At 39.1% G+C, this 27,461-nt stretch overlaps 1 protein-coding gene, 1 long non-coding RNA gene and 1 pseudogene across 13 annotated transcripts in view; all 3 read left to right on the top strand.

The window, feature by feature from the left end:
• The window catches only part of LOC147826195 (uncharacterized), a 44,246-nt gene extending 35,345 nt beyond the window's left edge, over window positions 1-8,901 (top strand). The window contains exon 2 of the long non-coding RNA XR_015439100.1: window positions 1-8,901. This exon is cut by the window's left edge and continues 25,108 nt beyond it. This is a non-coding gene — a long non-coding RNA (uncharacterized LOC147826195).
• Phactr1 (phosphatase and actin regulator 1) overlaps window positions 1-27,461 on the top strand; it is a 512,176-nt gene that overhangs the window by 344,483 nt on the left and 140,232 nt on the right. The gene's annotated exons all lie outside the window — the stretch shown is intronic.
• LOC101720650 (ER membrane protein complex subunit 5 pseudogene) lies at window positions 17,197-27,319 on the top strand (annotated as a pseudogene). The gene has a single exon (XR_015439094.1). The product of XR_015439094.1 is annotated as an ER membrane protein complex subunit 5 pseudogene (transcript).

Below are 27,461 nucleotides of genomic sequence, written 5' to 3' on the forward strand. Positions count from 1 at the left end.
GTTTCTGGGATTTTGTTTTGGCAGGGTTGTTTTGGGGTTTTTTTTCCAGTATTGAGGACTGAACCTGGGTCCTCTACCCTTTTACTTACTTATTTTTATTTCCACACAGGGTCTCACTAAGTTGCCTACGCATGGCTCAAACATTTGGTCACACGAATACATTCCCTCTTTGCAATATCACTCTGAAAAGAGGAAGCCCAGTTGAGGAAGTGGTAGTGTTGATGGAATATTAATTTACAAGCACTAAAAAGCAGAGCATAGGATCTTGCAGTGTGAATGACTTTGATTGCGAGTCAGTGGCCATCTTCTCCTCCATCCCTAGACCTCTCTCTGGGTCACTGTCATACGAGGTTTTGGGTCACGGGAGGCAAGCGAAACAGGCTTTGTTTCTTCCTTCCTGGGTTTTGTCAGTTACATTCTAGGTATGAGAGTCTGTTTTAACCACCACAACAAAAAGCATTGTGGGATTTCCAGAACCCTTCGACGCCACTGCGGCACTCCTGTACGGGAGCAGGCCGACTAAAAAAATAAACCTGCCCATAACCGGAAGTTTACCCGAAGATGGAAGTGAATGAAGGACGGCATATGACATTGATCTCCATGTGGAAGTGCAATTGAGACTGTATTTTAACAGCTCAGGTGGATCGCTGTGAAGTTTTCTGTTGAAGAAAGACTTACACAGCTGACTGGGTAACCTTTCAAAAGGAGGGGTTGGATTTTGATCCACCGGCTTATCCCATTTCATGTTCTATGTGTTAAATCATGTAAGTGTGGGAAAGCAAGTGGATAAAACAGTCAGGCTTTCTGACACCCAAAAGGTGGAAGGCAGCTCTCCCTTGGTCTGTGTGGCATTTCCTCCGACTGTGCCCCTTCCAATGGCAGAGCTCTGAAAGAATCACAACTGGGAATGACTCTCTTCTCCTCTGTGCTGCCTGTTTTTGTTTACATCTTGTCCCCACCGAGGATGTTAACTTGTGAGCTTTTAATCCTACTCCACAGCCAGTATATTCAGGCAGCCTGCGGAGGTTAAAATGAGAATCTTTCCAGCCCACATTCTTTCTTTCTTTTTTCTTCTTTTGCCAACATGCTGTCCTGGATAGAAATCAAGCTGATAAGTAAAGGAAATAAATGGAACCATTTCTTTCCCCCTCTTTAGTATTAATTCTGGTATCCTAGGAGCCAAACAAGTGATGGGCACATCTACAAGACCCTCTAAAGGTAAAAAAGAAATTTCTCTTCTGTTAGAAATTAAATGAGTGCTTCAGAGCCTTCAGATACACAGGCTAATTAGAAATAGCTGAAAAGCCCTTAGAAACAAAGCTTTAGGAGGCAAAGCTTGGCCAAGTGTCTTTTTTTTTTACTCTTTAAACTCAGGGAAATGTTCTGGGGAAGCAGATAAAATCTCATTGACAGTGTGGGTGCAGATTAATATCAGTAATTAAATTTGAGAGGCTCAGGACATTTTTAAGAGATGCCATTGAACACTGCAGGGAAAAGAAGAAGCACGTAGACAGAGGATTTGACAATGCTGAAGGAACGGAAGCACGTAAAGAAACTCCAGTGGTCTTAGTTTTCTACATAGTTTTGAACCATTCTGGTTTTGAAGATGTGTGTATTATTTATTAAGTGTAGGTTTTGCAAGCATTATTTTTAGGGAAAGTCCTTGTGTATAGAGATGCTGGGGAAGATAAAATAGTATCTGCACTCTGAGGACTTTGAAGAGGCTTGTGGCTTCTCCAGGCTGTCATAGCATAAAGGATTTTATTGCATCTGTGCGCAATAGGAACAGAGTTGGTGTAAAAAGATAGGATGGCGGAAGTTGTTTCTTGCTTTTGTTTCCTGGAGTGCTGGCGACTGAAGCCAAGGCCTTGCTCATGCTAAGCACACACCCTACCACTGAGCTGCACTCCCAGCCCAAAACAGGAAAAGTTGAAGTGCAGAGGAAAGAATTAATCTTTTTTAAAAAAGAAAAGACTTAGGTTCTCTGTTATTATAAACTGCAATAAAGTAGAAGGGAAATGATTGGATACTGGGTTTCCTGTCCATGCACATTTTGACGACTTGGGCTTGTACCTTCCTTCTGAAACCAAGTTAACTCTTTGCAGCTCCCATAATCGCAGCCTGGGGTCAGGGGCTCTGTTGGTATTCGCACTAAGGAACATCGGTTCTAAATCTCCAAACAGCCTCCAAAATTTCTTTCTGTGTTTTCTCTGTAAAATGGGAAGTGTTGGACTTATTAAAGATGGATTTATTTCTGAAAAAATATTACCCATATTCTGCAAATTAATCTGTGCCTGGGCCTCCCTCTGTCTTCTACTTCTCCATCCACCCCTTGTGCCCAGGGCACCACTCACCGCATAAAAGAGACTGCACTCCAAAATAACCCATGGGGGATAAATTTATTTTTTACACTCAAAAATGAGTTATTTGTAATATTCCAAGATTTTACTTTCTTTTTTTTTGTTAGCAAGAGGAAGTTACTGTACTTTGGAGTCTTACAGAACCCTTTGACGAGGAAACTGAGTTTATGCTGAAGATGGCCCCGCCCTGGCTGACTGTCCAGGTGGGAACCAGGGGTGAATAGCCAGCTTCCCTCTCCACCACGGCACACTCAGTGGACTTGCTGCTGTGCTAGCCACCCTCTGCTTCTCAAGGGTTCAGGACCGGTGCTCACTCCCTCCCTCCCTCCTACCCTGTTCTCAGCCCCTCCTCCTATCCTCCCTGCGTGATTTTACCTTAAACCTAACACAGAGCACAGCAGCGACAGGCAGCAGTTCCCCAGCTTCCCACTGTCTAATCTACCTGCTCTCTGTATCAATCCTCCCATTACAAACCAGCACCCCTCGACCCTTTAAAGAACAGTCTCTGCCTGATCATTCACCTATCCCGAATCCCACACCATCTCCTCTCTCTTCTGGATCGCAGTTTTCATTTATGACTAAATCTTTCCACTCCCCAGGGAAACATGCAGCTTCTCCCATCTGAGAAAATCCCCCTTTGACCTTGTATTCACCTCCAGCTACCACAGCTGTCTCTCTCACAGGAGAGCTTCTCAAGTCACCCACTCCTTTACTGAAGCTGCCCCGTTAAGGCTCCACACCCTCCATGTTGCTACTTCAAAGTTTTCCTCTCAGTTAAATCCCCAAGATGTTGCCCACTTGGCCAGTTCCTCTCCTGTTCTGTGCCCTCTCCTCCTGGCTTCTGTCTCACTGCATTCTCTTCCCTGTCCTCTCTCCTGACCTCTCCTCCAGTTCACCTCATCTCCACCTGTTAAGAGTCCAGGTGGGCTTGGTCCTGGCCCCTTCTTCTCTGGAAGACTTTCAATACACACCTGACTTTATAGATTATATTAGTCAGCTTGTCATTGCTGGGACAAAATACCTGACAAACACAACTTAAAAGAGGAAGAATCTCTGTTTCTGCTCAGAGTTTTAGGGGATTCAGTCCATAGTCACCTGGCTCCAAGGCGGAAATATCATGGTGGAAGGGTGTGGCAGAGGAAGACTGCTCACTTCATGGCAACCAGGAAGGAGAGAGGGAGAGAGAGAGAGGAGAGGAGAGAAGAGAGAGAGAAGCTAGGGAGAGAGGAGCTAAGGAGAGAAGAGAAGAGGGACCTGGGACAAAATGTATCCTTTGAAGTCATACCTGCTTCCTCCTACTGGGCCCCACCTCCTAACAGCCCATTCAGCTGTGAACTCATCAATGGATTAATCTCATCCATGGATTAAACTCAATGGGTTAGCGCTCTCATGACCCAATCAGCTGGGTCTGGGTCCCACTTCTGAAGACAGTTGCTTTGGGACTCAACCCCTCATTTCATGAGTCTTTGGGAGAAACATCATGTTTAAACCATAATAGGGATGATCTATCAGCTGACAAACCCCATGATTACATGTCCTTTCACATTCTCTTCTGAGCACTAGATTCATATCTGATATCTCCACTTGTCTTGCAAGAACCTCAAATTCTATATGGCCAAAACCAAAGTCACCATCTGTTTCCTTCACCCTGAACCCTCTGTGTTTCCTGCCTTCATAAAAAGCCTTCCATCCACCCTTACTGAGGTAAATGGATACTGATTCTTAACACTTCCCTGCATACCACATACTACATTCAGTCATTCTCTATGTCCTTTTGATTTTAAGTTGTGTTCAATTTTCTGTAGTTCCAGTGAGTATTTCGCAAGACAACCACTAAAACTTCTTGACTGGTCCACCAAAATAGCCTCCTTTTATCCTCCTGCATCCACTTGGAGACCTGTGATCAAGTCTCAGGCATGTATCCATGGTGATAGTACGACTGGAAAAGCCTCATCGTATAGGTTCCCTCTCTATGACGCTTGGGTAACTTGCAGACTTATCAGGTCCAGGATTCTAGGTGTGGCTGCAAGGCACTGTGTGACCCACCCCCTGGCTAGGTGCTGCAGACACACCACCTTCTCTGTGCTTTGTCTTTCCCAGCCCTTGACCTAGGCATGTGACCTCACAGTTTTCACCTGGATACTCTGACCTCTCCCTCAGTATCTAAATGTCACTCGCTCAGGTGTCCTCCAGCTTAAACCAGGCACCATTGTCACCATTGTTCATCACACTGTTCTGTTTCCCAAGAACTTTCCCCCACCCACACTCACTGTCTCCTCTTCTGATGACTGAATACTTGCCCCTCCCAGGAGATGTAAGCTGTGGTCTCTGCCTGTTCAGTCCAGGTATTCCTGGCACATGCTAGGTGCTCAGTGATGGCTCCTGAATGAATTGTGAATGATGAAAGGTCCTCTGGAGCTGACCTGCTTCACTCATGACTCAGCCTGGCTCTCTTAGTGCTAGGACTGATCCCTTTCCCAAGGGATGCAGCCTGCTTCTGAGGTACAGTAGTGAGTCTTCCCATTTCCTATCAGGAATCACTCCTAATTGAGAAACTCTGTGTGTGTGCACGTGCTTGTGCCCTTTCACCTTCTGCCTTGTAAGACTGTTTAATCATTTAAGAATTTCTAAATAGACATGAGAGAGAATTTGTCAGCTAAAATCCAAACCCAGTAAGATAGCAATAACTGTTTCAACCACAGCAATTAATACTTATATTTTGCAGCTTTCTCTTTACCGTGATACTTTATAGCTTTTGTGTATGTGTTTCAGTCGGGAAAAGTAACTAAATACACATCTGAAAATTACTGCCTGCCTCAGTGAAAATCTCTGTCATTTCTAACCCTCATGGATGGTGATAAAACAGAAAAGGTGGCTGATGTGATGTCACAGGCTGTTCTGCTCAGCTGCACAGTACTCAAGAGCACTCAACCAGGCAAATATTGCGTGCATATTTGAAATCCTGGTGGTGTGGGATTCATAAAGGACCATAGTCATAAAACTACTATACACACACACACACACACACACACACACACACATATGTTGTATAACCTTGGTTCACAAATATAATTCTTTCCACGATTCTGGTCGCAAGCCAAATTGGACAAGAACAAATCAAATTTCCCCATAAGGTCAACATTGGTCCTAACCATTGAATTTGACTTGCTTCTTATCCAATTCAGTTTGTGACCAGAATCATGGAAAGAATTAAGTTCATGAACCGAGGTGCCTCTGTCTGTCTGTCTGTCCGTCTGTCTATTATCTCCCACGTATCCCACATGTCCCATAGGAGAGCAAAAGCAATATCTTATCCTCCTTCATTATTAGGTGCATGGCTGAGGCTCCCATAGTGAAAGGCAGATTAACAAGAGAAAAGCTTAGAAATTTATCTTTACTATAAGTTTGATGAGACATAGGAGCCTTTGGAGATGAAGAGCCAAAGAAACTGAAAAGGGCTGGGACTATAACTCAGTGGTAGAATGTTTGCCTGACAATTAGACGAGAGAAAGAAATAAAAGAAATAAAGATAGGAAATGAAGAAGTCAAATTGTCATTATTTGCAGATGACATGATACTCTACATAGAAGACCCCAAGAATGCCATGAAAAGTCTTCTAGACTTAATAACCAAATTCAGTAGAGTAGCTGGTTACAAGGTCAACACACAAAAATCAATAGCTTTCCTCTACATGAATGATAGACTCACTGAGAGAGAAATTGGACAAACAATTCCTTTCACAATAGCATCCAAAAAACTGAAATACCTAGGAATCATCCTAACAAAAGATATCAAAGACCTCTTTTCTGAAAACTATAGTACCCTGAAAAGAGAGATTGAAACCCAGTTGAAATCCCAGCAGGATACTTCATGGACCTTGAGAAAACAATCCAAAAATTCATTTGGAACAAGAAGAGACCCAGAATAGCAAAAGCAATTTCGAGGCAACAGAGACATGGCAGTGGGTATCACAACCCCCAATTTGAAACTATACTACAAAGCTACTGTGATAAAAACACCATGGTACTGGCAAAGAAACAGACCTGAGGACCAGTGGAACAGATTAGAAAATCCAAAAACAACTCCAGACACACTCAGTCACCTCATCTTCGACAAAGGAGCCAAACACCTTTACTGGAGGAAAGATAGCCCCTTTAATAAATGGTGCTGGAGAAATTGGGTTTCAACTTGCTGAAGATTGAAACTTGACCTATATCTCTCACCATGCACTAAACTAAAATCAAAGTGGATTAAAGATCTAAATATTAAAACCGAAATGCTGAACCGGCTAGAACAGAAATTAGGTAGAACTCTTGAAGACACTGGTGTAGGAAAAGATTTTATGAACAAAACCTCAGTTGCCTGTGAACTAGCACAAACAGTCAACAAGTGGGATGTCTTATTAAAAAGCTTCTGCACAACAAGAGAAACCACCAGCAGTGTGAAGAGACAACCCACAATGTGGGAAAAAATTTTCACCTGCTATTCCTCAGACAAATGTCTACTCTCTAGAGTCTATAAAGAACTTAAAAAAAATCAGACCTCCCAAATTTAAAGACCCAATCCAAAAATGGGCATCTGAAATGAACAGACATTTCTCAGACAAAGAAGTAGAAATAGCAAATAAATACATGAAAAAATGTTCAACAGCACTGGTCATTTGAGAGATGCAAATGAAAACACTGAGATTCTACCTCATTCCGGAAAGAATGGCTGCTATCATGAAATCAACCAATAACAAGTGCTGGCGGGGCTGTGGGGAAAGAGGAACCCTGCTTCCCTGCTGGTGGGAGTGTAGACTGGTGCAGGCACTGTGGAAATCAGTATGGAGATACTTCAAAGAACTAGGACTGGAAGTCCCATCTGACCCTGCTATTCCACTGCTGGGGATCCTCCCCAAAGAATTAAAAGAATCATACCACAGTGATATATGTGCACCATGTTCATAGCACCACAGTTTGTGATAGCCAAAACTTGGAAACAGCCCAAATCCCCATCAACTGGAGACTGGATAAAGAAAATGTGGTGTTTTTTAATAAAATGGAGTACTACTCAGCCATAAAAAATGAGAAATTAGAGACATTTATAGCTAAGTGGATGCACATTGAGGTGATACTCTTAAGTGAAATAAATAGGACACATGTGTAAATACCAAATAGTTTCTCTGGTGTGAGAAACTGAAAGTGTAAATAAGGACTAAAAGGTATAATAGGTAATGTGAAATAGGAAGAAAAGGGGCAAAGGGGAAGGGGAAGTGGGAAGGGTAGGGGAAAGGAAAGAAGGGAATGGAATTAATATGAGAAAAGGGAAAAATGGAAACAAAGTCTTTGTAAATAGGGAGGGATGGAGGGGTTGAAGGGAGGGCAGGAGAAGGAGGAATAAATAAGAACCAAGAGAGATTATGTAAAGGTGCAAATTTCCAATGATGAATGTCATTATATTGTATACCTAAAATGTACCAATAAAATAAAATTTAAATTTAAAAATAGAATGTTTGCCTAAGATCTTCAAGGCCCTGGGTTCCATCTGCAGGACTGCAAAAAGAAAATACAAACAGGTAAACTTGTGCATTGCTCTTCATAGGTTTAATGAGGAAATGGATAGTCACAAGGAAATATGTTTTAAGAATAAATGTGTCTCATTTAATGGTAATAATTTTTTGTAGTATTTGAAAAAGAGAATTGTTGGCCTCAAATACCTGGCCGATAGATGTTCTTTGTCTGGCATATAATTCCTAACACTTGATAAATGCCCTACTTACAGTAGATGCATCACAAACTATGGAGATGCACCAGTCTGCAAAGGATTGGAGGGGGAGGTTCTTAAAAGCTTCCTACTCACCTCTAAAATTCTGTCTCCATACTCCAACACCAAGTTGATGCACATTATACTTATTCGGTGATTCCTCTCCAAGCCTATAGTCTTAGTGTCCTAATCCATCAGCTTCTTAAATTCCCACACTGTGAGCTGGCAAGTTGGCTGTTGTTTTAACATAATCGCTTTTACCAAACGGTGATTATCAACGTCAGGAAATCCTTTCTCTGTGAAATCCAGCTGATCAATCAATAAGCAATTGACTGTGCAGCTGTGAATTAGAAAGAAGGACTCTGCACAAGATAAGACTGCTGCCTGAGAGCTGTTCATCCCTCTGATTACTTAGTGAGGCTGAATTAATGGGGATAAAGGAAGGGCTCAAGAGAAAGGGAGGTGATACTGGCTGCAGTGGCAGTGATTCTAGTTTATTCACCCAGTTCTTCCTAAAGCTCAGTGCACACCAGAATCTCTTGAAAGTCTTGTTAGAACTCATGTTCCTGAACTCTGTTCTTCAACCCTACAGAAGCCCTATTCAAAAAATCTCAGGGCCAATATAAATTCATTTTTTTACAATGTTCCAGGGGATGCTGATATTGCTGGACTTTGAATAGAATTGGTTTAATGTATCTCACAGCAAAGGCAGCCAACTCTCTCTTCTCGATTTCTCTCTCCTCTTTTACTACTTTTGCAAAATTTGGTGTTAAAAAAAAAAAGAGGAAAAAAACAAGGCCTGGTGGTGCACACCTATAATCCCAGATACTCAGGAAGTTGAGACAAGAGGATGGTAAGTTCAAGGTCAGCCTGGACAACTAAGAGAGCCCTGTCTCAAAATAAAAAGTGCTGGAGATGTAGTTCAGTGTGAGGCTGGCAAAAAACACAGAGAAATTATCGATATTTCAATGTTCTGCTTACCCTAACGTGATCATTACAGGTTGTATATATGTGAAACATCAAACTGTTGTCTGTAATATGTACAGTTTTTGTGTCATTTAAAAATAAATTTTTAAAAATTGAAAAGAGAGAAAGAAATCCAAGCTTCCCAACTTACTGTGTTTGTAATCTTAGGTGAATAATTATTTGCTATAAGCATTCTCATCTGGAAAATGAAATAATCCCTGTTCTCAAAGGACCACATTGGCTGAGATAACATCATAACATCTTTAATAAGTACACTGGGACTCAGTGTACATTGTTGATATCGCCATGTGAAGAGATACGGAAAATGTAGATAACAGGGCTATGGATATCGATCAGTGGCATAGCATTGTTCAGTGTGCACAGTGTACAAGCTCCTGGGTTCTAGATAAAGACTGTAGAACAACATGTGTAATAAGTATAGTGTGGGAGAACGTTATCTTTTCCATGCAATATCCGGTTATCTTTTTATTAAAAATATACAAAACCACTTTGAATGTGAATGGGGGTAGGAGGATAGCACCACCTCTTCCACCATTTAAGGCACGTGAACCAGCTAAGCTGTGAACCTAGACCCATAAAAGCAGTTCTGGCTGGCCTAATTTAACAGGTTTTTAAATGTAGTCTGCAGACTCCTTGGAATTCCCAAGATACATCCATGAAACAAAAAATGGCATGTGCCATTTTACTGTGTTGATACTTCCATTGAGTCAGAAAAGCAAGGTTAGATAGGACTGCTGGTAGTTTAGCACACATCAAGGCAACAGCTAATATTCATTATATTCTTCACCATAAGGTACTCCCATTAAGTAGTTACACTAAGAATATTCTTGATAAATCATTAAAAATTATTTTTGTTACATCTCAACCTGAAAATACACCTTTTTATTATTCTGCACAAGAAAATGGGAAGTACACGTAAAGCTTTTTTTGTCCCCACATCGTATGATGGGTCCCAATCTAAAGGAAGGTATTTGTGCAAGTAATTTGAGTTGTGAGCCAGCCATACTTTTTATGGGACACCATTTTTACTTGAAAGAAAGAGTGAGGGATTAACCATGGTTAGTCAAATCATGGCAGACAGGAAAGCTGCTCAACTCATGGCCACCAGGAAGCAGAGCAAGTTCCAAAACGTTCTGAGGGGCCAGGAACCAAATATAATCCCCATGTCCCACCCAGATAGGTTAGGCTCAGAAATATGCTTTGTTCATCTCTCAAGCCAATTAAGTTGACAGTCAAGATTAACCTTCATATCAGAAAATGGCAAGAAAAAAGAAAATGGCAGTATTCACCGGCTCTGATGGTAGTTTCTGGCCCACTGGTCACCCATCAGATACTTGGGTGGGCCTAAGCGTAGGGTCAGCAGTTTCCACCAGTTTGAGATAGACAAAAACCACCTCCAATTTCTGAGAAACAACGTAAATCAGAGATGTTATCTTCTGCAAGCTAATGGCAGTACAGATCTTCCTCGTTTAATGACTGAGTTCCATTCCTTTGACTAGGTCATTAAATAAATTGGTCGCTAAATGAAGAAATATATATAGTATGTACATTACAATATTCAGAACAAGGAAACAGTCAAAGGAAACTCCAACTTGATGACTTTGCTTTTATTTGTATAATTCTCACATGCAGTAAGTTCTGTTTAACAGAACATAAAACTACAGTATGTACAAAAAATTAGCCAAAATTACAGTTTCATATAAATGAGGTGTATTATGCAAAAAAAGTCACTGAGGCTCTATAAACAAGATGTACAGAACTCTATCAAAAAAATGAATGGTAAGTTTAAGTAGTGGGTAGGTCCAAACAGTCGTTAAATGGGTAGGTTGCTAAAATAGAAATATATGTATATTGCTTATGTAGATGACCTCTAGAATTAGTGGTAAAGACAAGTAACTGAAAGAAAGTGAACCTAGACTATTTAATCATGTTTCCAGAAGATCACCAAAATTATAAAGCCAATGCAATTCTTTTTACTGTTTTTTAAAATATTATTTTAAATAAAATTATGTTATTTCTTGGGTGGGGCAGAATATCTGAAAACATGTAGGTGAACCTTGAGTAATGTAGCTCAAAGTTGTGTAGTAAGAACATGTTGGGCATGGAACTCAAAACAGTGGCTTGAGGGTTGACAGACTCACCATTGGTCTAAGCAGCACATAGGCTGACCATGCCGGAGACTTGTTGAAATTGAATTGCATATAGAGGTGCAGAAAGTATGGTGCCAGAGTTTGAATAGAGAGGAAAGAACAAGACATCACAGAAGAGATTAAAAAAAAGAGATTTCTCAAACTCGAGGTATAGTTCAGTGATGCACCTTACAGTTAGCACAGAGCTTTTAACCCAGTGGAGACTTCTACTACCACCCCCACCCCCAATCAATCCATGGCAGATCCTTCCTGGGTCCAGTCAGATGCACAGAATGTTGGTTTTCCTGTCGTGTTCCTTTTGCCCACAGGTTTCTCTCATCAGATTTCAGGAAGTTCTTGCTGGACACTCACTCCAGCTATCCCACAGTCTACGAACAGGCTTTCCCCACCAGCCAGACAATGCTTATCAAAATTGGGCTAACTGGGAACACACTTGTATTGCTCATTGACCCAGAGTTTCACCTCTGCAATTAGTCTAGCTTTCCTTTGTTTTCCCTGAGGACAAGGCAGTTGCCAAGTATTTAGCAATCAGCTTCTAACAAGCCCCATCCAAGGAGCTATTGATTGGACTGGAGGAAAAACAAGTACAATTAAGTTTCAGACTAACATCAGAATCAGCATTGCCTGAGTTGTTCTGGAGATTCATTAAAACCTCTCCCTTTGGCTCCGAATGAGAGAGTTTCTGGGTTTGCAGAGAGGGTCACTGGCAGCATGAAAAACCATCGTTCTGCAATTTGTAATATTTTTTACTCAAGAGGAATCAAAATTAGAATGAGTAAAATTTGTAAATCCCCAGGGTAGGTTCTGTAATTAGAAATGAAAGGCAAAGAGAATTCTAACATTTAACAGCATAGCCTGTTGATTCATGGCAATTACACTATGAATGATGTGTCTTTTTTGAATCAACCATTTTCCCCTTCTTTTTTGGCTTTGGGACATTGTAGAACCACCAAAGCTGTTGCCAAATCTGTTCTAAGTGTCTTAGGTAGACTGCAGGACCTGAGCATGTATAGCTTCACCTTGGGGAAAAAAAATCTTTCCATGTGTCTATCTGCGGTTAACAACAAAAACTGTTCTTATTTGGAAGAGCTCACAAAACATCCTAGTATAATAGCAGTGTTTAGTATCTTGAAAATGTATTTAATGTTGCATTATGTGTTATTCATATGCAATCATGGCTTTTTTAGAAACCTCTAAAGTGGCAGCCAGACAAGACCCCCATTGCTTCCTTCATGATCAGTCAACCTCTATGCAAGAAGGCAGCCTTTGAAAGTTGCTCGTGACCTTTGCTTCATTCTTGGCAATGTAAGGCAGGCCATGCTATGCTATTTTGTTTCTTCGTGGAATTAAAGAGGCTCAGCTTGCCTGGCTCTAATATGATTGGAATCCATTTTATGATACCATCAAAACACAAGAGATAAATTTCTGTTCATTTCCACCTATTAAGGCTTGTCACAAATATGGCTTGGAAATATGTGAAGTAAATTACCCTGTCCTGTTGGAAGAAGTGCCATGCTGTTAATTTTATTGCTTTTTTGGCAAGCATATGGGTGTTAAACTGGAGATATAATTGGCGGCATAGTATAAATTAGACACGACTGGTACTAAACACAAGATCTACCAGCTTAGATATAGAATATCTGAATTCTTTTCCAAGGAGAAACAAGAAAGACGCTGACAGAATGCCAACAGGGCTTTGTTATTGTGAGAATGTGCAAGACTCTTGACAGCATCTGAGTGGGGATTATGTTACTTTCTTAATAAATTACACTACAAATGACAAGTGTTAACAATTTGTGGGATCGCTAGTATTTCCGTCATATCCTAATACCTGCAGTCACTTCCTGAGATGAATATTTTTCCTCCCTAAAGTATACTTGTAAAAGAAGGTAAAAATGTTCATATGGGATTAAAATGTTTTATTTTGAACTTTAATATTGAACTCATTTTAGACTTTAAAAATAACACATAGGATCCCTATACCTTATACCTGTGTCAAAAGACAAATTTACAAAACTTTCCAGATTTTTTGGTGGTACTGAGGTTTGAACCCAGGGCCTTCACACTGAGCTACATCTCCAGCCCTTAATTTTTTTTTTATACTGTTATTTTGAGCTCAGGTCTCACTAAGTCACGAGGTTGCCCAGGCTGGGCTTGAACTTGCTATTCTTCTGACTCAGCCTCCCAGAATATTGAAACAATACGTATCCCCAGCTATTTTAAAAATCTTACTTGGCTTTATTTTTGATTCTAGAATCTAGCAATACTTGATTCCTTTAAAGTAGAATATGTGTTCTGATGAGTCAAGTAGAGAAGGTTGGTTTAAGAGACAGAAAAGTTTCAAAGAAAGCAGAAACAAGAACAAGAAGCAGATTAGTCCTTTGGAAGTTATTTTCTGTGTAAAGCCTAGTACAGGCAGAGAAAGTAGAAATATAACTGATTGGGAAACTTCGGGTTACCTTTCTGCATAAGGATTAAGACAGTGAGAACCTGTTTACCGTGCAGGTAGAAGCTGGCCTGCTGTGGGACTTCGGCTGTTCCCTCCATAACACGATCTCCTCCCAAGGTCAGATAACTATTAGTTTGCATGAGGCGACTCTTAAGTGCATTTTACCCTGGCCTGTGCTGGAGCTTAGCCCAAAGCGGTGGCCTCCTGTCATTTTTATTTCGTGTTTGTTATCCCAGTGTTGGCGTTTCTCATTAACATAGCGCAGTGGTCATGAAGAGTGAAGTAACACTGGCAGTGTTTTGTTAACTGAACTACAGACTTTAGAAGAATTTCACCTGGTTATCGGTTATTGTTCTTTTTCTTTTCTGGGTCATAACCAGCATCTCAATTGCTTTATCATGAAGGCTATTTTTGTATGATGTTAATGTAGCATTTTAGCTTCTTCCTATTAGCATCTGAAAAGTATCTTTCTTACATCCAACCCTTGACATTTGATCTGTGACTTTTTATTTAAATATATTTGGTTTGTAGTGTATAGCATATAATGGTTTCTGTAATTATGTAGGGTTTTGTTTTAATGTAAGTATTAATATGGTTAGGTTTAAATTCCCTACATATTTCCCATTTTCCTCATTTAGTCTTTGTTCTTTTCTTTTCATGCCATTTTCTGAGTTTAGTTTTGGTTTTAGGGTTTCTTATTTTTTTAATGCCATTGTATGTACTCTAATTATTAGCTATACTTCCTTATTTTATTGCTCTGTGATTTTCTGTATTCATCTTTGTTTATCACAATTTATGCATAACATGGACACCATACAAACAACTTCTATTACCCTCTATTCCTATGCTATTTTACATATAGATTTTATTTCAATGAATATTATAAACCTTACAATGTGTTGTTTTTATATACATCTATTATTTTTAAGTAAAAGATAAGAAAGAACAATTTTTATTGTACTGTTTATTCTTTTCTGTAAATTTGTTTTACATTGAAAGAAAGATATATTACCTGTAAACAGTTCTCTAACTGCTCTTAAGATCCTCTCTGTCACCAGTTTTGAATATTTATTATGGTATAAATTGGTGCCAGTCTTCATATTTATCCTGCTTGAGTTTTGTTGAGCTTTAGAGGTCTATGGCTTTATACTTTTAAGGCTTTTATCAAATTCAGGAAAACTCACCATCATTTTTATAAACATTTTTGCTCCTCCCCTTCTGTCTTTTTACTTAAATAACTCAAATTCTGTGTATGTTAGGACCTTTCAGATTCTTCTGTAGATCAGCAAGATTCTGTTCTATTCTTTTTAGCTTTTTGCTTGTTTGTTCATTTATGTTAATATACAGTAGTTTCTATTCGTTTTTAAGTTCACTGACCTTTCATTTTGCACTGTCTAGTCTTATTAGTCATGTCTGATGAGAGTTTTATTTCAGACACAGTATTTGTCATTTCTACAGTCTTATAAGAAGATTGCTTCTTATATGTTAAGTTTCACTTTCTTTTGGAATGTTTACCTTTAAATACTTGAGCACAATTGGAGTAGCTGTTTTTAAGTCCTTGTATGCAAATTGTTTTACATCTGTTATCTGCTCTTGTTGACTGATTTTTCTCCTGATTATGAGTCACATTTTCCTAGCTTTCCTTGTGCCTCCTAATTTTTTATTGAATCCTGTAGTGTCATATTATTGACTTTATATTTTATTTTAGTCCTTTAACAGCATTGAGGTTTGTTCTGGCTAGCAGTCATTTGCATGATCCTTCCAAACCTTGTTTTTAAATTTAAATCATTCTAGGATCATTTTTTTCTCTTGGGCTGGTTTAGTCCTTTGACTAAGACCTTAGAGTCTGTACAGAATGCTGCACATTCATTGCGTTTTCTCCAGTTTTCATGGTCAGAATTTGCATGACTCCAACTTTTTGGTAGTTTTTCTTCCCTCGGAAGTTGTAGTATGCTCAACAGCTTTGAATCTCAGCTAAGAACTGAAGAGGATTTCTGTAGCTCTGCCCTCTGTAGCTTGCACCTCTCCAGAGCTCAGCCTCCCTGTCCCCTCCAGTCTCCATTTCTTCACTCAGCAGGACCACTGGGCTCTTCTTAGATCCGTGTCCAGGTCCCACTCCAGAGAGAAACTGCGGAGGTCATAGGGTTCACTTCCTAGGTTTTTCTTTTCTCACAGACCACAGTTCTGCCTGCCCTGCTTCCCCAGGCTGTTTTAAAACTCTGTTCTTTTATTGTAGATTTTTGTCTGGATTTCTATTTTTTACAATCAAGTTTGGTCCAATAACTCTGTCAATGCTCAAAACTGCAATTCTGCCCTTCCTGAAGAGTTTTATGTCCTTTTTCATTTTTTCTTTCTTTTTCTTTTTATACTTCATGTGTTTTCTATAATCTTCAGCAATTCTCATGATAATAACTGGTAAACAAACTTTTGAATGGACATACTATAATTTACATAAGAAGCCTCCATAATTTAAATAAAACATAAACCCCATTAATATTAATGTACATTTTAATTATCTCTACAGGACAAAATGAAACTACTATGTCAAAGGAAGCAGACATTTGATTGACACCTTGCACAAATTACTGTACTGCCAACCAAAAAGATTATTTTGTTTTAACTCAGCATTACTGAGTTAAAAACATGCGTTCCACTGTGACCTTGCTACTACAACATGTTCCACTATTTTGGGGGGGGGGGGGTACCGGGGATCAAACTCGGGTCCTTGTGCTTGTGGGGCAAGCAGCGGAACCCCTGAGCTAAATCCCTGGCCAAGTTCCATTATTTTTTAAAATATTCATTCTAAGTAAAAAATTGGTATCTTATTGCAGGAACTTTATTTGAAATCATTTCTTTTATTATTGTGCTTGAATCTGTATACCATCATTTGCCCATTTATATTTGTTCATTTAAGTTCTACCAATTATGTATTGTTTAAAAATATCAAATAATAGAAAAAAATCTGAGAAGGCAAATAACCATTTCCTGGCCCACACCTCATTCTAGTCTTGTTGCTCAAAGGAAACTAATTTTAACTCTTTTAGATTAACACATTAGATCTTATACTCCTATTACTTAAGTTCATAATTTGAAATATTTACGTTCTTACGTACTCTACCACTGAGTTATTTCTCCAGCCTTTTTTTCCCCATTTTGAGACAGGGTATCTCTTAAGTTGCCCAGGCAAGACTGCAATTTGTGGTCCTGAAGGTGAGACTCTCACTTGAATCCTTCCTGTTCCTACCTCATTCCTCTCAGTATATTATTACAGTTAAGTCAATAAAAAGTATTTAAACGGTAGTGTCTACGAAATGATGTTGTTCTCTGCAGAGCTAATATGTTATTACAGTTCTTTTCTTGTGCAGCTTTCTCCCCCCCTTCCTGGAGTGTTTTGTTGTTTTAAATGTTTTTCTTTTATTCCTGCAATGTCTTCTTATTGATTATATATATATATATATATATATATATATTTTTTTTTTTTTTTTTTTTTTTTTTGTACCAGGGATTGAACTCGGGACCTTGCCCCTATGAGGCAGGTGGCAGAACCACTGAGCTAAATCCAAGCATATTTATTAAACACCCTTTTTTTCCTGTGAGACCATATCACTTTTGTCTTCTTTTTCGAATATGGGTTATTTATTCTCCAAACCTACTACTTTCTTATTAGAAAACTTTTCCTTATTCACTGCATGAAACCCACAGATTTCTGGATCCCATGACTCTTTTTCCTATGGTTTTGTCTGCATAATTTTAAATAATCTCAGTTTGAGAGAAGGTAGTATTCCAACATACGACAGTTTTCATAAATGTTTGAGAATACTAGTGTAGCACTGAGTAGTTTTGAGATATCAGATTCATATTGATTCTTATTCACATAGATATAAACTTTTATTCTTCAGGATATTTTATTTTTTATATTCTCTTTACCCCTGATGTTCTAGAAACCCAAAGGTATACACCTTACTGTTCCTTTTGCTTGGCATCTACCTGATTTACCATTCTAATATAAAGATTATTATCCTTATGCTCTGGGAAACTTCCTTGTTTCTTTTTAAATTTTATTCCCTTTGATTTTCTCTGCTCTCTCATTCTGAAACTTCTATCAGTCAAATTCATCGAGGGATTTGATCTCTTTATTTTTTCTATCTATTATCTTGGTCTTTTGCTTTTGATTTCTGGGATACTTTCTTGACTCGGTAATTTAATCCATATACATAGGACTTTATTTTTGTAACCATTCTTTACTTTAAAGACCTCTTAATTCCCTGTTCCTTTTTCATAGCATACTCAAAGGACTTTATGTGTGATTTTTTTCATTATGTTTGTCTACTATAGTTAGTTTTTTTATTTGTCATGGTATCCTTCTTTCATATGAGTTTCCCCCACAATTCCAGGTGACCTCTAGTTGTTATTTATATTTAAGTATTTTGGACCAGATTTTCTGAGGAGCTCGCCTACTACAGAGCAGTTTGAGCTGGGATAAGGCATATTATATTGCATTGCTGAGTTTCCAGGATATGATAAAAATTTTCACTTCCCCCCATGAAGCAGCCACTATAATAAAAGGCAAAATCAAAATGCCTTACACTAACACCTGAGTTGAACTTGTTTAGCGAAAAGAAAAAACTAAAAGAGGATTACTATGAATTCAAATGCCGATCAAAGATAATAACAAAAAGGTAAATTAAAAAATTATTGTGTGAAGAGTTTTTAAAAATGCAGTCTAAATAGTTCATGGGCAAAATAATAAATCACAATAAAACTTTGAATATTTACAATAAAAAATAATTGAAAGATTGCATATTAAAACTTGTGGTATAAAGGCAAATTTACAACCTTGGAGGAGTTATATGGGAAAAGAATAAAAATTAAAATGTCAAATTTCATAAGTAAAAGAAAAAATAAATCCATAGGTAGTAGAAGGAAAGAGATATCAAATACACAGTGGCAGAGATTAGTAAAATGGAGAAGTATACAATATAATAGATCAACAAATGGAACCCTGGGTAAAGAAATCAAGAGAAAAAGTCAAAAAGCATATAAAATACATAATAAGTGAAACAGATGACAAAGTTTAAAAAGACAATATGATACACTATGTAATTTACATAGATAACTTTTAAATTAGATTAAATAAATGCTTATGAAATTAAAATTTGTCCATGAAAAAATAGAAACCTAAATGTGTCTGTAACCATTAAATAAGCTGAGTCAATTCATAAAATTCATCAAAGAATATATCAAAAGTTCTAAAGCAAGGTTTACAAGACTTTCAAGAAACAATCATTGTTATTTTATCCAGTCTGTTCCAGAGAAAAGGAAACAAAAGGTACACCCTACCTCATTCTGTTAGACTTGGCTAATAATTCATATTAACAAATTAAAGGGAAAATACGAGTGTGATCATTTTAGTAGACTCAGAAAAAAATATACAGTATTACAAAGTTTGACACCTGCTCATGAATAGCAGCAAAAACACTAGAAATAGAAAGGATACTAAAAGCAACAAAAATGAAAACCAGGGCTAAGCATTATTTTTAATGCTGAAATGTTAAAAAAAACAATTTAAATTGGGAACAAGATAAGAATGCCCACTGTTCAGGCCTCTTTTGGCCCTGTCCAGTGCAGTACATGAAGAGAAGTGTGTTACAACTATGAGGACTGGAAAGGAAGAAATAAACTGAATTTGTTGATCCTATGACACTTTAGGTAAGAAAAAAACAAAACACAGAAAGTTTTATAACTTGTTATTGGAAATAAAAGTATTAAGTAAGGTGAGCTACAGATAATCAAAAATCAGGCTCCAAATGAATAAGAAGGAATAAAACTGTATCCATTTTGGAAATACAATATTAAGAAATATGAAAAGGAAATATAAAAGATCCCCAAAAGCATTTCACTAACAGCCTTGAGCACAGCACAACTTTCTGAGCAGCCAAACGCTGGGCTGGCGGCTTGACCTTCTCTCTCCCCCTCCGCTGTGAGCGCTCACTAGGTGGCTCAATGCCAGAAAAGTTTACAGTTCTGTTCTTTCCACAAACTCTCTGGCCCTGGAGTCTTCTCAGAGTTTCAGGTCTCCAGAGTGAGGAAGGAAGCATCTGGTCCGAGTCTCTCCCCAGGGCTCTCCCTACTCCCAGGTCCCCCAGGGCCACAGAGGATCTCTCCACCCACGGGGGCTCCCTTCTGACTTGCCCAGAGCAAATAGTTAAACCTGCTTTCCCCCAGGAAATGCTCTACTAGAGGATGCAAATATCAAGATACCATGAAAGTAAAGAGACAAAGGTATGCATATATAACAAGAAACCATTCTGTCATATGATATATTAAATTCGATGATCAGGAATCAGCTAGTTTATCATGAGAAATCAATTTCTCTAGCTCAGTTGTCCTCAACCCACAGCATTTTTGCCCCTCCTCCCAAGGAAGGGAGACATTTGGCAATATCTGGAGATGTTCCTGGGCTCAGAACTTGGGACAGGAGGGTGAAGGTGCTACTGGCATCTAGATGAGTAGGCTAGGAATGCTGCTAAACACCCCACAATAGTTGGGGCACCCACACACATAATAACAAATTATGAGGCTCAAAATGTCAATAGTGCTGAGGTTGACAAACCCTGCTCTAAACATCTGAAAATTATAACCATCATCACAGTAATAGTTGAAATATGTTGAACACAACTCACTGAGCATTTATTTAGCACAGTGCCAAACTGCACACATATTCCCATGGAAATGACACAACTACTCCTATGTGAAGAAACTATTCTTATACCTATTTACATATAAGAAAACTGAGATTTAGAAAGATTAAAGATTACATAAGTGATTCGGTAACTAAGGGATGTAAAGCTGGAATGAATCCAAACTGATCTGTCTTACTTTTAACCTAAGTTCACCCAAGTTAGGGCTAATGCTCTTGTTTTAGTTGCTGCTTCTTTTAGTCCTCATAGTTAAATGTTATTATGTCTTGGGACAGACGTAACCCAGATCTGTGCTTATACTATTGGAGAACTCTTGGGTTGAAGACTTGTGTACCTTTTACTTATTTTACTGCTATTCAACTCAGCATAAAGTTACCTTCCTTAAGCCACAAAGCTGGTTAAGGTCTGCATTAGTCAGCTTTCCATTACTATAATGAAATGCCAAGATAATCTACTTGAAAAGAGGAAAAGTTTATTCTGGCTCATGATTTCAGAGGTTTCAGTCCATGGTTCTTTGGACCCATTGCTTTCAGACCAGTGGCAAGGCAGCACATCATGGCAGGCAACAGGAGGTGGAGCAGAACTGCTCACCCCATGTTTGGGAAGTGAATGTGAGAGAAAGGAAGGGGCTAGGGTCTCATTGTTGCCTTCAAGGACACACCACCAACGACCATGGCTCCATGTTTCAAAATTTGCTCCACCTTTCAATAGGGGACTGAGCCTTTAACAAAGGGGTCTTTGAGGGACATTCCACATTGTAGCTATAGCAAGGTAGAACTGAGAAGAGCTTCTCCACCACCATGTTCCCCCCAACACTTGCCTCTCTTTTCCGCCCCTCCTCCTTTTCCCCTCCCCATTTCCTTATACTCCCCCTCTTCCTCTCTCCATCTCTTTCTCCATCAGCAGCCTTTATTGCACTTGATTCTGTCTCTAAAAAGGCCTTTTGAAACTACACTTCTCCCTTCAGTGACTTAGTTTGTGTCAACCTATGCAGAGCCTGAGACAGGGTATGGATGCGTACCCTCCTCATAATTTGGGAGATGATCTTGGAAAACAAGAGTGCAGCATTGTCAAAGAAAATCCACTATAAAGATGTTAGGTTACCATTATAAGCCATCAACTGTGGACAATTAGGGCTCCCATCTTCTGCTTTCGATGCACACATTGCCAGGCTACACTTGTCCTTGGGCTGAGTGAGAAAGGCCTTGGAGAAGATGACTGAAGATACAGATGAGCACCACACGCTTGAGAAGGGATCCATTTAGGGTGTTGAGTTTGTGCTCTCATGAAACTGTCCACCTTAATTACGGCAGAATTCAGAATAGGCCTAGAGAACAAGGATCCAGTTCTTCTGAAAAGTTCAACAAGTTCAATGGCAAAATAGCAGACACATAGTGATTGCTCAGTGTGGATATTCTACCTCACGTGTGTAGAGAACCATACGCCGGTGTAACACAGAGCTGCTGTGGTGTGTGATCAGGTTGCCCTGAGATGCATGGTGTGCTGTGAACAGACTTTCTTCCTAATACACTAGTCTTGCACTTTTTTCTTTTCAAGACAGTGCTGGAATCATTATGTTGTTTTTTCTATTTTCTGGGCAAATCTAATCAACAAGATGCAATCACTACGGCTTCAGGTTGAGAAGGCTTATATAAGCAGTTAAGTGGACCAAAGTTGGAGGAATATGCATTTAATATTTAGAAGCTAGTGTTATGAATCAGCATGGTGTGAAGTGCCAGGGCCATATTCAGCATGATGACTGCAGGCTGCTCATGCCCCAGAACAGGCCAAGAGTGAAAGGCAATGCATAGAAGTCCAAATACAATTCGAGAGCAATGTGATGTAAGGGGGCAGAAAACTGCTTGAGAGAACCTCTTATTTTCTTTTTAAAAATGAGTAAATGAATCAGCCAACATTTATTGCGCCTATACCGTACACTAAGTCATTTAAGATCACCTTGAAGGAATGTTAAAGTAGGTTAGAAGCAGAATAGTGTATACTTAGAGAAAATAGAGTAAGTGGGTGGGAAGAACTACATGAGAACCTTCTGGGCAGCTGGCAGTCTTTATTATTTCCAGGTGGGGCTACATAGATATGTCCTTTTAAATAAACAGCATTCATTCATTATGCTTTTCTGTAAGTGCATCCTATTTTACAATAACAATAAGGAAGGCTAAATATAATACAAATACAATAAGGAAGGCTAAGCTATTAGGGTTATTTAGTGACTAACTGGAAAAACTATAACTTCTGAGGCGAGAATACAGGATAAGCATCCCTAATTCTAAATCCGAAAGGCTCCAAAATCCAAGTTTTTGAACACTGACATGATACTGTGTGAATGCTCTATAGTCAAAACACAAGTGCAATAAAAATATTGTGAAAAATTATGTTCAGGCTATGTGTATAAGGTGTATATGAAACATAAATGAATTTTTGTGTTGATTTGGGTTTCATCCCAAAATATCTCATCGAGTGTAGAAATATTTCCCCCTAAAATCTGAAACACTTCTGATCTCAAGCATTTCTAGTAAAGAATACTCAACTCAGGGGTCAGGAATTTAGCTCAGTGGTTCCGCCGCCTGCCTCGCAAGTTCAAGGTCCCAAGTTCGATCTCTGGTACAAAAAAAAAGAATACTCAACTCAATCTGTAATAGTGAGAAACTGTTAAGCCTGCATTTTGCATTCTCATTTCATCCTCACTCCACTCTGTGAAGTACATGCCAATATTATTATTCCTGTTATCAGCTGGAGGAATTGAAATGGAGGTTAAATTTCTTTTCCCAGGTCAAGTGTTGTATTGCTGGTACGTGATACATCTTTATATGGAGACATAATCATTTTACTTTCTTAAAGTGTTCGAGCTGGCCCATTAAAGTAAGATGCTATGCAGTCTCTTAGTTATTTAAAACCTAAAGGAAGTCTATGCTAGTTCAGTCATTCACCTACTTAGCCTTAGACCTGCAGAGCCTTAAAGCCCAAAAAGACATTTATCTGTAGAAACCTGCTACTTTATCTAGTCTTTTAGATTTCCCTTTAAATTAAAAATTGCTGGTTATTTATAGCAGCAAAGACAAGAGGCCAGTTGTTCCATTCTTAGCAGACTTAACTCAGGCAAGATGTCATATTTAATGGGTTCAGGGTTTGATTTCAGTTGATGTCATTTCTATCTTATGGTAGGTCTGGTTATTTTTTGAATATTAGGCTCTTCTTCAATACTTATGTCACATGGACATGTTTGGGAAGTGGATGTTTACGAAGAATCTAAGAGAACTATTAATAAAGACTATTAAATATCAAATTAAAATATATCCTTAGCTTTTCAAAAGCTAAAATTTGAATCTCAGTCACCATCTGACATGCTTGATTAAGTCAAGTAAGCTTTTGTGTGACACCTGTTTTGTGACTAGTTGATATATGTTGCAAGCTTCACAAAAATGTACTCTTTGGTCATGAAGATGGGATATGTGCAAATGTGTGCATATTTTCAATCTCACTGAGCCAGGCTTTCAAAATGCATGTAAAATAATTTGCAGTAATTCGCCTTGTAATTTTAGCCTGCAACAGATCTCATCATTTTCTCCTTCCATTATGTTCATTAGTGATGGTAGCAGCACAGTATATCCATCTGTCATCCCCAGCAATTGTAATCTCCTTTCTTAGTGCCTTCTTTTCAACATTTTTTATTCACCCCTATCCTGTCTAGCACAGAACTCTGTACATGATGAGTCCTCAACAGATGTCTCCAATAAATTAATGCAAACCATGGCTTGTCCATTCAACTCTTATTTTTATGATCAAGAGCATAATTTTAAATATTCCTGTTGAACACAGACTCTCATATGACTGTCTTCCTTAAACCAATATATGATCCTTGGTGCTGGTCCTGGAAGCTAAATGAAATGAAACAAAAAATTCAGTATTCATCATTTTTCTGCCAGTGCATTAGAAGTTCAGAAAAATATCTTAAATATTTTGAAAATGGAAAAGTGAACTGAATATATTGATAGGTTCTCTTCTTTATTTTTACTGCCCAGAAGTGCCTGGGCCTCATGAACATGAGGTAAAATTGACATGTGCTTACCCAGTTAGGCTTGGACACCATGGCTTCCTTCACTAAGGCCAGAAATATGTCGGCCTCAGGAAAACAATGAATGAAGAAACTACTAGCTTGTGAGAATTACCCAAATCTTGGTAGCCTATTAACAGCAACTCCACAAGCTCATTGTTGTGCTGTCTGCCCAACCAAGGCCATTTCTTAGAAGATCAGTATGGCCCTGTGTAACAAGCCTTGTTCTGGCAGAGTACTAGACTCATACGGTTGGGACTATTTTTGCAATGCCCTGAGCCTCAGTTGCCTCATCTGTAAAATGGGAAGTATGCTACTTATAATTGTTTGTAATAATGAGGGTACCTCTGAGTGGAAAGCAATTCACACAGGATAGACCCTGAACAAATATTTCTTTTCCCCTAATTGGAGGTTTACAAGAAACCTCCTGTTCTCCTCCCTTTCTTCTCATTGCTAAGATTTTTCTTTCTTTCTTTCTTTTTTATCTGTTTATTTTTTCTAATTTGTAGGGACCAGAATAAGGTTTTTTAAAACCTCTTTTTCTCCCAAGCATATTTTTCATGTAGTAAAGGTAACAAATTAGGCCTTGTGTATGGTAACAAAATTGTATCTTTCAGCAAAATACCCAGAGGTCAGTATCATGTCATGCATTTATGAAAGTTCATTGAAATTAATTTAAACGTCTGTATTGCTTTCCCATCACTGGAACAAAATACCTGACACCCACAATTTAAAGGAAGATAGGTTTCATTTCCAAGGGATTCAGTCCATGGTTGGCTGGCTCCAAGGCAGAAGCAGCATAGTGAAGGGGCATGCAGAAATTGGCTTCTCACTTCATGACAACCAGGGTAGAGAGAAAAGGATCAGGGACAAGAATACAGGTCACACTGTAGTGACCTCTCTTTAACTAGGCCCTGCCTCCGAGCAGCAAATCAGATTATGAACTCATTAAGAGGACTAATGATATACTGATGAGTATAGTTTCCTCATGATCCAGTCATCTTCCAAACACGTCAGACTTTTAGATCTAAACCATAACCAACTTCTAACACTTGTTCGAAAATACCATTTGACTTCAGAATTGACTTGCGATTATTCATTTATAAAATCTACCAAATGCATGATGTTTGTCACTTTTCTCATAACGTTAGAAGGCTACCATGTACTACACATACTGTCCTTTTTAGTCTGTGATATGGGTTGAATATGGTTTGTTCTCCAGAGGTTCATGTACTGGAAGCTTGTTTCTCAGTGTGGTGGTGTTAAGGTGGTGGAACACAGTAAGTGGTTAGATCATTAGGGGTGCTCCTCTCAGAAAAAAAGTTAATGGTGTCTCACAGAGTGAGTTAGTTCCTGAGAGACTGAGTTGTTTTAAAGAAGGGAGCCTGACCCCTGGATCTCTCTGACTTCCTGTTACACCATGTGATCTCTTCCATACTTCCTCTTCCTATTGTGATGCCATCCACTACCAGGGCCTCACCAGAGCTGAGCAGAAACCAGTGCCATGCCCTTTAAACTTTCAAACCTGTGAGCTAAACATACCTCTTTTCTTAATAAATACCCAACCTGAGGTATTTTATTAAACCAATAGAAAATGAATTAACAGTGCAGAAGTGAGTTTCCCCTAAATTAGAGGAAAGAAACACTATGAGGTGTATGTAGGGGCCCCATCTGGTCCAGGACAGGTGCTAGTGAAGAACTTCCGAGGCTCCCAGTCCCTGCAGCTGCACCACCCAGGCTCAGGTTGGTTGTTTTTCCATGTCTGGTCCCAAAAAGAGATTTGGACCTTTGCGTGTGATGGTTGTATGGGACAGCCATGGGCTTTAGCAGGTCCCTGTTCAAGTCCAACCAGGCTCACCGTTTACTAAGTTTCGGCCCCTTTGATCACAAAGGAATACTTCCTACAGAACAGGTATTTTCATGAAAAGCTGATGCGTTTTTTTCTTTTGGCTACTCGCTCTTCCTCTTGTCATCTCCAAGGAACCCAAAGTTGAGAAAGCCCAAGTAGTAAAGTAGGCTCCCAAAGGTTTGTCCTTGCCTGGAAAACACCCAAGTCAAACCCACTCCTGGAAGGTACTTGGTGCCCAAGGCCTTCATGACGTCATGTTACTGCACTGCGCAGGCGCCACCAGCAAAAAGAAAAACAGTTCTGCCGCCATCACCTCTACAGTCGGCCTGCGGCCAGTTCGCAGTCATGGCGCTCGAGCTACGGAAGGGGCTACAAGGCCTTGGTCTCTTTGCCCTAGCCCACGCCGCCTTTTCCGCTGCGCATCATCGTTCGCACATGCGATTAACAGAAAAAGAAGATGAAGCACTGCCAGTGGATATAGTTCTTCAGACACTTCTGGCCTTCGCAGTTACCTGTTACGGTATAGTTCATGTCGCAGGGGAGTTTAAAGACACGGATGCCACCTCAGAACTGGAGAATAAGACATGTGACACCTTAAGGAATCACCCGTCCTTTTATGTATTTAACCATCGTGGTCGAGTACTGTTCTGGCCTTCGGATACAACAAATTCTTCAGACCAAGCTGCCCTTGCCTCGGAGACGTCGTTGAAGTTAAGAAAACTCGAGTCACTGCGCCCTGAGAATTTTGGGAAATTAGACTATCAAGACAGGACACAGAGCTGAACATTGGCGTGTGGGGTGTGAAACACTACCTTCCCCCGTCAGTACTTATATTGACTTTACAGACCTAATTCTTGAAGAAATCTTTGCCCCCTCTTCGTACACTGCTAATGATATTGTTAAGGAAATATATGTTATCTGTGAGTCTTTGATCTTACATATAGAGAATTTTTTCATTTGAAACAAATTTGCATCTTTGATAAAAGTCGCTGGTTTGAACACATGAAAATGATGATAGTTTTTATGCTTGTTTTCTTAGATTTCTCTTGCGTAGTTTTTAAGAATCTCTTTTGGAGTTACTGTATAACTACTGCGTTTCGCTGCCCAAATTACAGTAAAATTATCTTCAGTTACCAAATTTCAAAGAGGTG

The sequence above is a fragment of the Heterocephalus glaber genome, unplaced genomic scaffold, assembly GCF_053883595.1.
Source record: "Heterocephalus glaber isolate CG9 unplaced genomic scaffold, H.glaber_assembly_v1.0 deba00001472, whole genome shotgun sequence".
NCBI classification, from domain to species: domain Eukaryota; kingdom Metazoa; phylum Chordata; class Mammalia; order Rodentia; family Bathyergidae; genus Heterocephalus; species Heterocephalus glaber.